General features: G+C 37.9%; 1 non-coding gene across 1 annotated transcript; it reads right to left on the reverse strand.

Moving 5' to 3' along the window:
- Nucleotides 1-200: 200 nt before the first annotated feature.
- On the reverse strand, nucleotides 201-15,235 carry LOC113678107 (uncharacterized). The gene is made up of 19 exons (XR_016179040.1): nucleotides 15,200-15,235; nucleotides 14,783-14,833; nucleotides 14,283-14,326; nucleotides 13,557-13,731; nucleotides 12,768-12,966; nucleotides 11,439-11,650; nucleotides 10,550-10,654; nucleotides 9,396-9,564; nucleotides 8,365-8,555; nucleotides 7,767-7,895; nucleotides 6,818-6,974; nucleotides 6,520-6,601; nucleotides 5,746-5,831; nucleotides 4,739-5,041; nucleotides 4,377-4,433; nucleotides 3,751-3,864; nucleotides 3,550-3,666; nucleotides 2,530-2,660; nucleotides 201-1,812 (listed from the first exon to the last, which is right to left on the reverse strand). It is a non-coding gene; the product is annotated as an uncharacterized LOC113678107 (transcript).
- Nucleotides 15,236-18,007: the final 2,772 nt, after the last annotated feature.

Raw genomic sequence — 18,007 nt, forward strand, 5'->3', positions numbered from 1 at the left:
GTAATACTTACTAACCTTGTTTGCTCGAGCCGTATAAGGGAATGTTGGCCCTCGGTCGTTTTTGTACTCTTTACTCTTTACTCTTTACGGTGGCTAATTTACGTTTTCAACCCAGTTGTTAACACTAAATTACCTTCTATACTCTCCCACCGACGCAGCACCACAGTTTCTTTAGAAACTTACCCCTTCATTCATTTGTACGGACTTAGCTGAGCTCGTTCCGCACTGCCACGATATCGGACCTCGGGTGAACAATAATTGTAATTGTTTTATCCCAGGGTTTTGAGAAAACGACCTCATAATACTTTTACCGTTTTACATTACACGTTACGCAGACTTTTCCTCTGTACTAGCTTTAAACCCGATAAGTCCCCAAGTTGTAAAAATTTACACAGTGGCATATCTTTTCTAACGACGCACACGAAATTTGATACATGTACGCCTTGGCACGTCGACTACTTGCACAGCAGTAAAGTATTTAATATTTTGTTGTCTACAGCAATTACTGGTAAATTTTTAACACTCTCGTTAATATAAACGTCATCATTATCCTCTTCACTTTCATTGTGATCTTCAGTAACATTGCCGTTACCATCACCATCTCTAACAGTTGCTCGTTTCTTCCTTCAAAGACACCTTTGGTGCAGTCTATTTCAATAAGTCAGCCGGTTGCTACGGTGAAAGTATTTGAAGTCTGAAAGTAGGGTTACTTGGCGTCAAAGTGGCCACTTTCTTCATCACTGAGAAGAGTGTCTTGCAGGTTTGCCTCAATTGTCCCTCTCTTGACTCTATTCTAGACACTGCCAGCACTATACAATTCTGAATGTTTCTATAGTTAAACATCATTGCTATATTTACATGGAGGATTGAAAAGTTCAAAGTAAGCAAAGAAATCTTAACCCGCATAATATCTCCGCGAGTCACATTCCAGTCGTTTGCACAAAAAGTCCGGTAAAACTGCAGAATGCAGGGCCACCTATTTACATCTTGTTGAATCACGACACATGCTTTTGAGTTCTGCCCAGTTCTTCACAGTATGCTGATAAGGTGAATTTCGTCATTGTGTAATATCATTGCTCTCATAGCCGCGCTATCTGTTGAATAGTCCATCTTTTTTAACAGAACTGGTTGTAAGTATTGTGCACTACTTTTTGTATGGTCAGTTAATCCATAGGTTCAATGAATAATTCTTAGTCGTCCCATTATTCAAGGGATTGGCATCATTCCCAAAATCGAATTTATGTTCCATATTATGAAACGATGCACCACCATTTTTTTCTGTTATTCCAATGCCGTGATCAGATCCTCCACAGTTCCTCCTCCTCCACCAACCATCATGACGGATCCACCGCTTTCCCAATCACACCAAAAGCCAATTTTGTTGGAACTTTGCAAGGGGCCGTCACATTTTGCTTGTTTGAACCCGTAGGTTGTCTCGTTAGGCCATCCATAGTTAACCTCGCAGTCGTCTTGACAACGCCTACGCGCCCAGACTGCTCCATACCTGAAAAAACCATATTTCAGCATTTTATGTCCGAATGACTTTCCTTCAAGACAGTCGCCCGTGGTTTGCAGCAGCGGTGTGTGTAGTGCGTCATCACTACGCGTGATCTTAAAGTTTCTGCCGCTGATCAACCAAAATGCTGGCGATATCATGTCAGCGTTATCAGATGAATCGATGCTGTTGCCTTGAGCTTCTGTGACGTCATACCACCAAGAGCTAGAAAACTTGACCCAGTTTTTCGCATCGCTGTTTGAGAAACGAGCAATAAGAATCCAACCTGTGCCGTCGGAGGTCTTGTCATAATAAATCTTTAAAAAAACAAAACAAAAGAAAACAACAACAACATTTGAGAATCGGGTATAAAATACTCCACCAACAGAAGGGGTGTTTGATTGATTGGTGCGACGGGGTCCCGTCTCACAAAATCCACGGGCGTAATCTTTGGAATGGTAGAACGGGTTTCAGCGAAAAAGCCATTACGCTTTACTTCATTTCCTGATTAAAAATGTTTGTTAAAAATTTCTCGTCATCCTCATCGGTTGAGAGAGAAATGCAATTGTCTGGTAAGACAATGAGAGCGAGATAAATCATTGCAGAGGTAATATAGTTTAAAAAAATAACATACTGATCAGCAGGGCTTTGTAATTTGATTTTTTTTTTTCGCATATAGAAAATTTTTGTTTTGATTGGGCGCGGAATTTTCAGTAACAGTTTTGCGCTTTGGTGTTACTCTGACCTAAAAGTGTGGCAGAATTGGCGCAATAGTTGCAAGAAAGAGGCGCCAAGTGGCTAAAACACCATTTTCGGTGATTATAAATAAGAAAAAAGAATCGAAATCTGGAACAACATTTTAGCATTTAGGTGAAAAAAGCACAAATTTAGAAACTCGGTTTTATTAATTTAGCTTCAAAGAGTTTTACAAAGTATACGAAACAAAAAAATAAATAAACAAGGTAAAACTGAGAAGATAGGATCTAGAAACAGTGAAAAAAGAAGAAAAGACTTCTTGTTTGTGTTCAACTTACGTCAAATCTTGAATAATTTATTTGCACTGTAAATCTTCCATCGTGCATCGTCGAGTTATTACTGTTTGCCACCCCACTCCGCTCGGTCAGAATCGAAATGTTACTGTGTACTTCCTCTGATGTTATTTCCGCTGTAAAAATAAATGGATAATTTATTTTCATGTTTTTCCTTCATTTTTTATTTAAAGATCTATCAATGTGTGGTTTATGAAAGTAGATCGATAAACATGTCTATACTTGAATAAATAAATGAATTTCGATATACTCGGAGAAAACACAATCGAGTTCTCTCGAGAGCAGCCGAACCTAGGACCTTCCCATTCGCGGTACTTAGGGTGCTCTACCTTTGAGTTATATAAAACCCAAGGTAAACCAGGCCGTTTAACTACGTCTACGGTAACAAACTTCATGCATGCTGCCAGGATAGGAATCTCGATTTGTAATGCTTCTGGATAATGATGATATAATTGAAGATGGGAATTTTTAAGCCTAGTGATGCATTTTCATTACTATAATCATCTAGAGACATATGTTTTTCGTCTTGTCACGAGTGTGGAAATATTTTAAGTCTTCATGAGGCGTCGAACCTCAGACCTTCAGATTCCGCGCCTCAATGCCATACCACTGAGCTACAGAGACTGGGGTAAGCAAGGCCAGAACAAGGTTCGTATCTAACACGCGTCCTGCACACTGCTATCTAGGATCAGAAACGATAGCGTCATGTTTGTAAATAGAATAAGAAAGAAAGTAAATTTTGAGCTCGGTAAAGAATAGAGAAAGACGTTTTTGTACACGAAGACGTTTTGTGCATTTTTTTTCTTTTTCCCACGCTCATGAAAGGACGAAAAATATCTTTCTCCATTTCTTCACCGAGCTCAAATTTACCAATTTTCTTATTTCATAGTTTATAATCAAATTCAATTTCTCCTCAACGTCAAGAACAAAAGATGTTTAATGGAAAAGGTATTGGGAAAGCTCTTTATTACGACTAAAACTTTAATTTTTGAGTCCATCTCCCACCTTGTTGACAAAAACTTCCTGTTAGTCTGGCGGGACAATCACAAACAAAGGACATGAATCTCGCAGTCCAGCAAGAGGCTCCGCTATAACATCTGGGGTAAGAACAAGGGTCGAACACTGATACAGGAAAGACATGAAAAACATGTCATTACATTTAGCCCTTCACTGCTCTTCTGTCATTCCCACGTTCAGTCATCCTACCTTCTTGACACTGGGACCCAGAATAGTCGCTAATGCATTCACATCTGAACGAGTGGTAAAGATCTACACATGTCCCTTCATTTTTGCAACGATTTGGCTCACACTTATCCCGTTCTGAGGGGTAAAAAAATACAAATTTACAATAAAATCCTGACCATCGACTTTTCCTATATGGAAAATGCTACATGCGGCCTTAAACTTCATGGGAGGGGCGTAAAAGGTACCTGGCGAGAGGTTCGTAAGGTAACAAACTGTCTTCGAGGTCTGGAGTACAACCCGAGGGCAAAGGCACATTTTTTTTCCATAAGAACCAACCTGCGCTGTTAGATCACTGCCTAATTTTTTCTCTTACTGGTTTTTGTTTTTTACTCACTGAGATGTATTCCACTCACTATTATTAATAATAACGATGATGATATTGCTTGCGCTAGTGTGGAAGAGGGTGAGGGTGAGGGTGAGGGTGAGAACGAGGGGCGAGGGCGAGGGCGAGGGCGAGGGTGAGAATGAGAACGAGTGCGAGAGCGAAGGCGAGGGCGAGGGCGAGGGCGAGGGCGAGGCAGAAAAAAGTGTTGTAAATTATGTTAATGGTTAGAAAAGAACTTAAACATAGTGAAATCTAGCCATACCATTCGCATTCCATGACGCAATGAGAGTCTGATTGAAATGTAATCCTGCTGAACTGACTGAAAAAGCAATCACGGTGAGAACAATCAATGTAATCTTCCGCTGATTGTCAACTCAAACCTCTGTGCATAATATGTAATTTGTGATAATGCTAATTAGCATTAATTGCTATTATTACCGGCACGTATCAGAGGACTGGTGACCATTCGGGGGATTTTGGTGGGATCAGCACAATCGTCGTTAACAACTGGGGACCATCGACTGCCGACCAAAATCTACCGAAGAGGAATCTCTTAAATCAGAGGTAAACCACCATGTTGTTTTAACTCTGTTCTAAACACTTTTTTCTTTTTAAACAACTCACCGCCCCATTGGTTATTGCTTTTGTCCTTAATGATCAGATGCTGGAAGGATCCAGAAGGGAGCTTTGCCCCCTCATGAAATGGTATGAGCGGAATCTCTGTGGCAAGTATTGTCGAATTACAATCCCTAGCTTGTATCCACTCTTCTTCTGTTATTCCATACACGAGTCTATTTTGGAGAGGACGAACCTCATTCTCTAGATCCAGCGGACTTTTGAGATAAGTTTTTCTGTTAGCCCCAACTCCATAAACTGTCTTTGTACTTGTGTCATAGCCCAGAATGCTGAGGATTTTTGCACCAAGACCTTAAGAGCAAAACACAGTTTAAATACGGTTGTGTTCGAGGTTATTTAAGGAAAATATTAAGAGAAATAAGATTGGAGGAAAAAGGAAAGGTTAATGGAAAGTTTTTTTTTGGAATTTTTTAGTTTTATTCCACCCATGTTTAAACTGTTTTTTTAGGAATTCCCAGGTATTATATGAAGTTGGAATTGTCGTGAACATTGTTAACCCTACCTCACTTGAAAAAACTGTATTTCAATGGCTATTTTTTTTCTTTCAGTTAATGATCTATCAGTGCGAAGGTAGGCATAAGAAATGTTTAGATTTTGAATTTTTTCCTGTAAACCCCGTTTTTCGTTTCCATGTTTAAATCTCCGAAGTGGAAGTACTTTCTTTGGTTTTAGTTCATTTTTGTCTTGTTTGTTGGTTTATTATAATTATTATTGTTATTATTTATTTTGTGTGTGTGTGTGAAAATGCCTGAGAATATTTTCCCCTTTAATAATTTATTGAGGATAGTTTTCCTCTTTTCTCCTTTTATACATCATCTCTTCATTCCCCCCCTCCCTCATCATGTTACTGGTGGTCTATCCCATAATGAGCTTCTAAAGGCACACGCTGAACGCGGACGAAGGCTCCCAACCTATGATCTTTCCAAAAATGTTACTAGCAAAATACCGCAGAAAGGTAGTAGTCGCCATGCTTTAGGAAAAAACTCGTTTCTGACCTATCCAGTCCATCAACGACTCAGAGTCCCTTCGTGATAAATAGAAGCAATAATTGACGTTCCGTTCTCGTGGTGAAGGAGACTTTCTGGAATAAATTTAAAGAGAAATTACCATCAGTACCTGATAAAAACATGACACAGGCAACAAGGGAGTTGAGTATTTCTTGTTTTAGAATAATGTAACGTGTAAAAACTGAACAAACGTCCACCTTCTCTAGTTTTGACAGTGTTACGCTTTAGTGATCAGAGTGAAGAAAAATATCGATCAGGGGATTAATACCCCTTTCACCGAACTAATATAATAAGAATCGAACAGCAGACTTGAGGGAGAATTACTTATAGCATGTTAGAAAGGAATGGGTTAATTTTTACCAGAGGTCATGAAGATTGGTTAGCAAATCAAAATTCTCTAACTGATGAATTCTCAAGAAACGTCTGAACATTATATTGATTCTTACATGAAGTGACCACTCAAAAATTCAAGTGGGCGGCATACATCCTCTGAACTCCGATGTCTAGCATGCATGCTCGTATCAAAAGTCTACTTCACCCCCAACTCTGGCAGTGAGCTGACATTCGATTTCCCATAGTTCCTCGCTATAGTCTATTAGAAACGACTGCTTCTCCCTGAAAACCATGTGACTCCCCCAAAATCTTCCTTCGTCCCCCTCCTCCCCCCCACACAAAACACACCTCCCTTGTGATAAATAGTGTACCATCCATAGCTCCTAAAAGAATGCTTTCTCGTGTCAAAAGAAAAAAAATGTAACCTACGAGACAACATCGGCGTTGCAGAAAAACACCTTCCCAGTGTCAGGTACAACGAGAAAACTTCTCTTTAACACCGGAGGTGATTCTGTAAATGTCACAAAAAAATAAAGCTGCTTATGATAATTACAAAATCAAGATTTATTTACTTTTTTAAATTATTTATTCGGCATTCGTTTTATTCTTGGGTGGATAGTGGCACTGTGAGATAAGTGTCTTACTCAAGAACAGAACGAATTGTAGAAAACCAATTGAAAACGGCTCTTATTTTAAAAGCTACTAACCCAACCTCAAAAGGTCTTACCAACGTTTAAATCATCTACTTTCTTGCCGTATAGCTCTATCCTCATACATATGCGAACGAGGAATTCTTTGGCTTCAAAACGCACATAGCGCGCTGTGATTGGTCGAATTAACCGGTGTTTCACTGCAACATTTGCTATTAGATTTCCAAGGAAAATCTACAAAACAAAAGAAAGTATAGTGAGAGATAACAATGAAATTTTCTCGAATGAATATAGATCAGATAACAGTATTATCAACCTTAGATAAAAGAAAGCAAGGTCACCTTAGATTGTCCCACAGACCTAGACTGGACCAACACTTAAATTAACTGAGGACCGTGTGTGGTCTTTGCTATAGCATCTTCAAATGGTTAGACATTTTAGTATTCTCGGAAAAGGAAGATAAACCGTAGACCCCTCCTCCTGCATCTCCTCTCTACTGGATGGTAGGGGAAGTGAAAGAACCCACATTTGTCTCACAAAGAGTAGGGAAATTAACTCCCAGTGTTATGGTCTTGCCTTGTGTCCCAAATTGGGGACACATACAAAGTTTCCTTTCAAAAATTGCAAACTGCTCAATGCAGTCTGTTAAAAGTCCTCTCCAGAGTGTTGTAAAGCGCACTAAAGCACAAAAGATTATAGCGGAGCTCGCGTAACCCCGTAATTATACAAAATAGTAGTGACCCATCAAGCTGAAAAAATTTGGATGTACGACCCAACGACCGTACGACCGCGCAAGGTGCTACTTTTAACATGCGTGGTCAACTGTATCGCGGGCACGCCGACGCCACGGCTTTGTCTAGTGGTCCAGTGGTCAGTGCACTGGGCTCCGAGTCGGACGACCCGGGTTCTAGTCCTGGCCGGGGCAAGGCGTTGTGCCCTTGAGACGTGCGGGAGAAAAAAGATTGCTAGCTCCGCTTTTAGGCTTGGCTAAATCTATATGTTGTAAGCGTTGGTTGCTTTATATACCTTCTGAACACCGTTATGCGTGTAGTACTCAAATGGCTCGCTTCCATCCAAGCTGTACCGCAGATAATATAATTTAACACTCCACATGGGTTGGAAATGCTCGTTAATATATTTATCTTGCGTCGCGATCTGAAGATAAATTTAAGGCGAAGAAAAACTAAATAAGTGGGGACGCAATTAAAGAGAATTTACGCTGAGCATAAAGAAATATGGAAATGCCAAGCATGAAGTTTTTCTTTATTCTTCGTTAACTTTTACCACTAAAATGCTGTACTAATTTTAACATACCTGCCCCATGGCAAGAGTAATGGTCACGAGATTGTTTTCCAAAATGACAAATATCAAAGTGAAAGGCTACTGAAGACATTTAAAACGGCACCCAAATTAATAGGTATTTTATCTGCCAAGAGAATTTAATATGAAATTTGGCTCCTGATTGGTCAGTTTTTTCAGCGATGGTTTTTCCTAAGGACTGACGTGGTATGCGACGAATATGATTGGTCCGTTCCGATCCGCAGATGAAGTTTGCTCGTTCTCTTCAGTTGTTTTGTTCCTGGCAATTTAAAACGAGACACACACCCTCTAAAGGTGAACAAACCTGTTGAATCACGTGTGGTGCAAGTAAATCAATCTGAAGGTACTCCGAATAGCTGTTCTCTTGCATGCACCATGCTGCACCTGAATTGAGTCTTGCCTTAAACGGCTCAAACCCGGGATACGAAGATGAGGAAGAAGAAAGCTGATCATCTTGTATCTTCCTTGACTCTAGTCCCAAAGGCTCTCCAAAGTCTTAAAAATCAAATCACAAAATTAAAAACGTAAAAAGCAAATCACAGAAAAAGTAATTCTTTTCTGGGCTTTTTCGGTCCTTGGCAAAAACACGCTAAAATAATTTTTCACCAGGGCTTTTGGAGGAACATTTAAAAATTGTAGACAATGTGATCCTAACTTGCGCACACGTCTGGTCTTCAAACTCAAAGCAATAGTTAAACGCTAGCTATTGTCTACCACGAGTTTCGTAAAGCTTTGTGGTTGAACGTCCGAAGACCTAATCGGGAGATCGTAGGTTTGACTCTTCGTGATAACATTGGGAAATTTTTTTTTTTCGGCCACGCTTGTGTGAATAATATCACCTTTTACTACAAAACTGTTCCCTCTTTACATCTTCAGAACATGTCAGCTATCCTTTTTTTCTTTTGAGCAAAACATGCAGAGGTTTTAGGGGCAGTTACGGTTTTTTTATTTTTCATTGGTAAGCTAAAAGTAAAATCATCTGCGAGTAACTGCCAAAAACTCTGCCCGTCAGGTAAAAAACCAAGGGTGTTATTTTGTTGGACGACTTTGCCATCGTTCATTTGAGCTTTAAACTAACAACCCATTTACACTAAAGCGAGGTGTGACACGTTTACAAGCTGTTTTGTGAAACACAATCTGAAATTGTTAGCCGAGTTCAAAATTAATTTGACAAATGAAAATAAAAGTCAGTGATTACTTGAACCCTATGTAAAGTTTAATCTTCCAGTTCTTTTATGATGACTTGTATTCAATTAAAACTGATTTAGCTAAACATGTTTAGCTAATGTGAAAACGACGTCTCCAACATTAAGAAAGCAGCTATAATGGTCCTACCTAAAGGGCTTTTTGTGGTGACATTATCCAGTATGCAACCATAGAGGTCAAACTTCATTTTGTTTTGTTGTATCCAAGCATTCGGGTTTATCCGGAGAAAGCGAGTTTTGACAGGTGGATCGATAGCGAAGATGGAAATCTTGTCATAGTCGTAATGTGCTGGAAATGTCTAATGAATAAAATTAATTCAATGTAATATTTTATCATCATCATCATTATCATCATCATCATCATCATTATCATCATTATTGTTATAAACGTCATCGTTTTTTATATTGCCATCATTGTTATTGTTGTACTGCAATTCTTATTTTCATTATACTGTAATCAGTTAGCTTTGACATTACCACTATCATTACCATTATTATTATCGCTGTTATTATTATCATAATTATAAATATAACTATCATCATCTTTATCATATGGTTATCATTAATATTACTACAATCATTTTTTTACCGCACCTTAGGGTGTCGGTAAAATGTGAATGAAGTACCAGAATCTGAAAAACTAGACTGTTCTAAGCGTTCAGTTAGTAAACGGCACGATCACGGTAGCGGAGGAGCGAGGAAAAGAGTGAGATTTGGGCCTCTCTTGTTCTGGCTCTGCCGCTGCTATCGTGCCCATTATTATTTCACTCCGTTTTATTAGTTGTATGAACACCAGGAACAGGCCACTGAACAAAAAAAGCTGATAAAAGACGGAATAGCCAGACCATTTTGTTCAGGTAGTGGGCACGAGTAACTGAAACACTTAATTAACAAACAGAACACAAAAAATTTCATCCTAAAACTTTCCTGGTGGAAACAATAGCTCTACAATAACAAAATATTGAATTATTAAAAGAATCATCAGTTTTTCTCGGCAATAGGGGGATGTTTAGTCAACAGGTATCCAGTTATTTTGTTCTCAGTCGATTCGTAACCAGATCCAGATGACTCATTCTCAGCTTGAGTTGGTTCCTTCCCGAAGCGTTGGTCGATTCGTATCTGTTCCAATATTCATTTATTTAAAATACCTCACACTTGATAAGTATGGGTATAGATCGAAACGACCTGGCCGACTGGGTACGAGTCGACTTGGTAAGAAAAGATCGTGGGTTCGAAACGACTGTTAACCAGTGAGCATGAAACATATATACTTTTAATCCTTACCAAGATAGTTCCTTTGTAAGGATGTATTTTCCAGTGAATTTCATCACCGCTGATATAGAGGCGAAAAGATTTAAGTCTGTCCTCGTCAAATCTTTTTACAGCCAGCTTTTGGAGAGGGAAAAAAAATTACATGTTTTATTGAAACGTTCTCGATAAACAATGACGCATTAAAATCCGGGCAGTATTGGAATCTCTTTCTCTTAGGTTTCATGATTTCGGATGGTTTAAATTTTTTATGCACATGCTCTTAATTAATCGATTTGATGATTGTTCAAGCGTTGTATTTAGTGATAGAAGGACAGTGCGGTGATAGATAGCCTGATAGAAAAAATTAAATAACTGTACACATCAAAAAAAAAAAAGAAATTAATAAGAAGAAACCTGTATTTTTTTATGCTTATATGTAATCTTCATCAAACACAAAGTTTTGGTTCCAAATACATTCGGTTCGTTATCCAAATCAACAAAGGCCTGGTCGTGGTTGCCTGTTAAGTGGATAACCCTATCCACTGAATGAATTGTTATCCAGCGGATAGCGTCAGAGTACGTTTATAAACACTTAACCGCTGGATGGTGATTTATTCGGTGGATAGCGCTATACAGCCTTTGAACAACCGAGACCTGGTTGTCCAAAGATGAGTAACTATTCACTAGATAAATCCCCATCCGGTGGATAGCGTATTGCCGATACCAGTTCCTTTTTTTTTACACCTGGTCGCTAGATAGCAATTTATCCGTGGGAGTGCGCTATTCGCTCTTTGAACGACTGGGCCCAAAAATTTATTAAAAGAAGATTTAAGCGGCTCTCGCTCTCTTTAATTTGTTAAACATGTCTCAGCGGCTTGCGTCTGCAATTTAGATTAGGGATGGAGTCCACGCCCTCACTCACCATTTCAAAGCAAACTTTTTTGACAAATTCTACTGTAATAAACTCATCTTTACTTCTAGATCTATCGCCATCAGTCGTCCAAAAAGTTGGTTTATTGATCCTGGAATAAAAAGGTGAGCGTCCGCTCAACAGATCTTCACTCTTAAGCAGTGAAGAGGATGAATAGTGACTCTCTTTTAGTAGACTGTGGAGTGACCCAAATCCACGGCAATCTGGGAGGCAATCATAATATATCAGACTGATTTATCTGATGAGATATGAACTGAATTATATATGCTTTTTGATTGGTTCTCTCCTATTAGTTATCATCTTTTGGAGTACGGAGGCATAGATGACGTCATCATCAACAACATTTTGCTTTTATTATCGTATAAAACAAGTAGACTCCATGCATCCGTGAGTCTGTTCAGTAATAGATCACAGATTAAGTCAAAATGTGGTACGAACAAAAAAAAAAGCATGCGAGGCGCAGCAGAGCGTTTCACTGACGTTGTTATCATATTTTGACTTCTTCTGTAGTGTATTATTTTACAGACATAAGGCATTATTATGATTATCAATATCATCTTAATTATTTTTGTTTTATTAAGAAGCAGCATTTTTGGCGTACACTAAACTCATCATGAATAGTTATTCTGAAGTTATAAAAGTCTGTAGCGCCGGGTCGTCAGAGTAACCTCGTATTTCATGATTTAAAGTAGCACTGAGCTTATATGTCAGATTATAAAAGAATTTGCACAATATCGATATGATTGTGTAGGAATATGCTTTAACATGATGTTGGAACGTTATGCGGAAAAAGCCTGAGCAAACTCGCTGAGCGGATGATACTAAAAGTCTTGGATCACAAGGTTTCTTCTTTAATTTATTATACCATGCCGCAACAACGTCTAAAGTGTGTTGATCAACTCCAACTCTCAATATAAATCCAAGTTTAACGATTATCGACTGAAACCCCAACAACAACTAATGACCATCAAAGAGGTTCTGCGCTTACATTCTCACTTAGCTATTTACATAACCTTGAAATTTGACACCTCGACTGTGTTCTATGCAAAACAGTGGCATACATATATGACCGTGTAATAGACAATCTAAAGCAGTAAAGGCTTAAATTAGTGATAACTTCCATTGTTAGAATACACTTGAATATGGGCTTAAGGTCTCTGATACATACAAAACACAAAGAATAACTGTAATTATAGAAATATTACTTTCGAGAACGGATGAACAAGATCCGCCAAAATATCATTCTTAATTTAAATTACACAACGATCATTGAAAGAGATCATGCGACGTAACGGGTGATTATACCTATAGGACACTTACTAGGAGTGTAGAAAATCTGGGGGCAGGGAAACCACTGCTCCAACTCCTCGCCGTGAATTTGATTCCTTATTAAGGTGTATCGAGCCCGGAACCATGTTGTGAGGTTGTGTTTTTGCCCTGGCTGTGAAATGTTTCTTGGGTCGAGAGCAGCATTGATTTTCACTCCAGGGTACGCATAAGTATTGTTGAAATTCTCAAACTAAAAGACAAGATAAAAATGGAATTTAAGGCAAGACAAGAGCTTGAGGACTCGATCCCTCATGTAGAACAAAGCTGTTCCTTACGGATTGGTCCACACTCAAGCTCACGTCTATATCATGCTTTTTCCCCTGTTCAGTAAAATTAAATAACGACAATTTTTGTTGTAGTCGTTCGCACTTTCCTCTGTTTTCTCCTTACTTCCTCGAACGATGAAGAAAAGAGAACCTGACGACGGGTTTCGTCATAATTCTGCAGAATTGTCTTCGTATTACCCGTTTAGATTCAAACATTTTCTTTCTTCTTTAAGAGAAAATCCCTCTTGTCTCTCTAATGGGCATAACTAAAACAATCTATGAAGGAGGACAGTGAGATGTGCTAATCTGTGGCAAGCTGAGCACAGTTATACCCTTCGTATTATCACTCTCAATTTTTTATAGGTATAGGGCATCGCTGCGTGTGCGCTGCGAGCTCCGCCATAGTGCATTTCATTGGCGTCTGATGAACCGCTGAGGAACTTAGCTCACAAAAAAGAGCTGTTATGTCTTTGTTTTTTTAAGATACAGATTTTTACTTCACAAATTATCTAACCTTTATTGTCCTTTCATCGTTACGGTTCCAGACAGAAGGTAAAGAGTTTGATCTTAGTTTTCTGATCCATTTGAACTCCAGAAGCGGTGGTCCATACCACGTGATTGTTAGTCCGGCTACTGTTTCATGTGCCTGATCTTTAACTACGAAACGCATCCCAAGCTGAACGTCGTCACTGTGGGGGGAAAAGCGAAAGTGAGTTGAGCCCAGTTACTCAAAGAGCGGATAACATTATCCAACGGATAAGTATCTATCCAAAGGATAGGAGTTAACAAAAAACTAAGACGAGTGAAATGCTAAGTGCAGCTCAGTAAAGCGGATCTGAAAGTAGAAGTTATCAGCGAACACCATTCATCAGAGGAAAACGGAGGGGCTTCTCACCATGCTGCGTCTTATAACTCATTGAACTGTGTCAAAGAGCAGCAAGTTCAAAATATCTTTGTCACGGCTAATAGCAAAATATGTTATACATCTCCGCTTTCATCCAAATTACAATTAACATATTTCAACTCAGTAGCGACTAGAATTTCTATAAATCCTCAAACTGTTTGAAATAAAGCCAGAATAAATTTTTATCACACTCCGTTTAGTGTTCTGGTTATATTTTGTGGTTAGATATTTGACTTTACTTGATTTTACTTTCATCACATCTTAATTCATATTCGATTGTGTAATAACTATGGTGTAAAATCTCAAAAGCACAATAATTTAAAACATATCGCATACCCCTGAAAGTGAGGGCCATCATCCAGGTCCTTTGCTATATTTCCCTAGAATAGGAAAAACCAGATGAAAATTAATTTAAAAAAACAGCTATTCCCAGAATACTGCTCAAAGCTCTTTCGTATACAATGGAGCCACTTTTCTACCATACTTTAAACGACTCAACGTTCACAATGAAGAATTCTTCCTCGATACTTATCAAGACTCATTTTAATTTACGGTGGAGATGCTTTCCCACAGGTACTCAACAAAATGTCTAACCTATTTATGAGGTCTTCATATTTTCATCAAATTGAGCGGTCTAAGTATTTGTTATACATACCAAACACCCCTCTGCAATTAATCTTAGCAAAGAGAATTAATAAGCGACATAATATTTAGTTTTATGACATAGCTAGTTGGTGAAAGCATCAATATTCCTGTGTTAACCCTTAGTACTTGTCAGCAATAATAATAATAAAATATTTTAAAAGTAAAGTCTGCACACGAAAAGTTTTCCTTACCTTTAGAACTCCAGTGAATGCAATGGTTGGCGGAAGATAAACGAACAAATTCTGTGGAAGAAATAGTTTATTTTAGTAACTTTGATCTTGAAGGAGCACGTCTGTGTCTTACATTGCATTTTTTTTTCGGGGTTCAAATCTTCAGCAGCACTTGTGCATTTTTATTGCGCAATTGCTGGATTGTGATAAATAGGTGCATGGTCTATTTTGAAAAATAATCGGGACTCTATATAAACTTTCCATGTCACGTTTAAGTTAAAAGAGAATGTGTAAGGTGGAATCTGTTCTTAATTCGTAGCCATATTCAACGATGCTAAGAAAAGATTGAAATAAAATCTTTTAATGCGCTGATTACCCCGTCTCAGTTATGCTCGTAATTCGTACAGGTTATCGAAGTTCCGTTACCACCTTGCTTACCAAAAGTAAAGTGAGTGTTTGTTTACTGATTTGCATGGTAGTCTTTTATGTCAGTGAGGGTCCTATTATGATAAAAACAAAAGGAAAAAATTTACAACTACACACTAAACAACAGTAACATCAGCAACAACAATAGAAATAAAATAAGACAAACGTAAACAAAACTGAATTCGAGAGGGCAAAAAATGCAGAATTTTAAGGTTAGGTACAGCAAGAGTGTAATGCATGGAACTAAATTCTTTCAGTCGATGTCCTATCAACATATTGTAATCCCATTGTTAAGCCTTGGTGATTAGAGGAAAACAATGAAAAATATATTCCATACAAAAAAGGCACAAAACAAAACAAAATACAACAGCGACACAAAAAAACACCAATAAAAACAGCTACGACAGATATAAGAGCAAGTAAATATATTTGAACAAAACTGACATCAATAAAACAAAAAGGGCAGAGTTTCGAAATTAAGTATCGCCAGAGTGTCACACAAGAAGTATTTTTTTCCTCAATCGCTGTCCTTTCAAGAAGAAAAGCAAATAGACAATCAAATATAAGCAAAAACAAATCAGTATTACACTCAATACTACACTTATCGATGTATTAATAACACCTCTTTTTCTGCTTTCCATATAACGTTTTTTTTCAGGGGCTCATCTCATGCACGAGATTGAGATCCTGTTCAATAAGATTTTGTTGTTAAACCCCCTTTGAGGTAAATGGATGAGAAGTAAATGAGACTGTTCTACTCCCATGGAAAACAATAGAATACTGAAAGGATCAGTGATAAAGAACATGTTCGCCGTAATTTTCAAAAGGCTAAGATACAATGGCAAAGTTATGGGCTTTAGAATTGACCAGGACGTTCCGCTGTAGTGTTTCCTACCTCCAAATAGAACATGATGTAGATACATCCAGCTCATTGGTAAATATACGGTTGGTTATCTTTTAAGTAACAAGTTACAGTGCTTTTCTTCCTATATATGCCAACTTTAATTTACCAGCTTTGATAGCAGGCGAGACTTTATCACCAAGGTTTGGATCTTAAGAGCGTGACTGAAGCTCGGTCCGTTCTGTATATAGTTTATTTCGTTATGAAAAAGGGGAAAAAATAGATGTTGTTCAAAGAATGTCAATTTGAAAATCATCCAATCATTTATCCCCTGCTATGAGAACTTTTTATAGTCCTTCGGCTGGCTCATGTATCGTCACACATGAGATCCCACCAGCATCACATTGATGGTGGTAATCCTTTCCTAAAACACCTTAGAATTTTAGATCGCTTAAGGAACAAAACCGTTTAACAATTTGAAAAAGCATTTCTAGGAATTAAAAGGTCTGGGCCCAGTTGCCAAAACTCCAACGGATAAATCGCCATCCAGCAAAAAACTTATAGCAAAACGTACTCCACTATCCATTGGATAGAGATTTATCTAGCAGATAGCGCCCACAACCTATTGAACAACCGAGGCTTTTTTTCTCTTTTTTGTGTGTTAGTTTTTGTTTTTATTCGTCTTCATAGTTATCATTAAAAACGTTTATTATCTTTCTTTCTAATAACTGAAAATTTAATCTCTTTTACGCCCAGAAAACGAATTTGCACTCTTCCAAGTTTTAAAATATTCTTTCATCCTGTAAGGTCTTTCGATGGATTAAAGGATTAACAGATGATTGGATTGAATTCCACCACGCGAGTTGCTCACGGTTTTATTGTTTTTCTTTTAAATGACAGTAATTCCACTTGCTCTTCCAAAATTATTCACAGCTAGGAAAAGGACAGTGTAACCTTTTCTTGCATATAAGCAATAAAATTTCCCCATACGTTGATATCACGCAATGAAAAGCTTTAGTTTTGCAAAAAATCTCAAAGGAGTCGAACCACAAATGAAGAGAAAAGTACAAAATACAAAAGTTTAGAATATCTGTAGGGCGGCTTTATCAAACTGAGATTTGGCTTTGACCAGCAATCATTATGGAAAAAACATTTAAGATTACATTGAAAGACTAGAACAAAGAGAGCGAAAACTAAAACTCACAGCCCATTCAATCTAGAAGTGTCTGTATTTGAATTGTTTATAAAGGAGCGCGAAAAGCTTCGATTCCTTTCCTCATTAACAAACAATATAATCAATTTCTTTAAATGTTTTCACTTACCTAGATTATGATCCAATAATATCTCCTCAGCTCCTCAGTTTATTTGGTTCGACGACCATTATCCTTAATTTCCATGACGTAGTCCCAACTTTCCCCTCGTAGCCTCCATAAAAAATATCTTCAGGAGAATATTACTTACATTTTAATGACAAATAATAGGAAAATAGTCAGTGGAGAATACTTTCGCTTAGTTGTTTCTCAAAGCTTCAGTTGTGAGGAACGTCTACGACAATCATTAAAGAAAAAGAAAACGTTACCTTTCAGCAGCGCTAGAGAAAATCATATTCTATAACTAGGGGATGAGACCAAAAACCACATCCTGCATAATTTATGACACAAATATTTTGGTTAGGGAATGTCATTATCTTCCAAAATTAAATAAATGAAATTGAGTTAGGTTTGTGGCATACGACAAAAATCATCTTTGCTTCCGGCCGACTGCTTTGAACAGGGTTTTTTTGTCTCTGATTTCCCACAGACTACAAATAAGGTTCATGAGAAATGTTATGCGAAAGGTTTGCAAAAACGAAGTTGAACTTATATGTGTTGTTTAACCATCAGAGCCGCGGAAATTTCAATTAAGAGAATTGTAATATTTTACTAACATATTTCTCATGTAGGAGTAAAACCTATTGTCTATAACTTTAGGTTAGAAAT

Source organism: Pocillopora damicornis, chromosome 1, assembly GCF_964200805.1.
Source record: "Pocillopora damicornis chromosome 1, jaPocDami1.2, whole genome shotgun sequence".
Taxonomy (NCBI): domain Eukaryota; kingdom Metazoa; phylum Cnidaria; class Anthozoa; order Scleractinia; family Pocilloporidae; genus Pocillopora; species Pocillopora damicornis.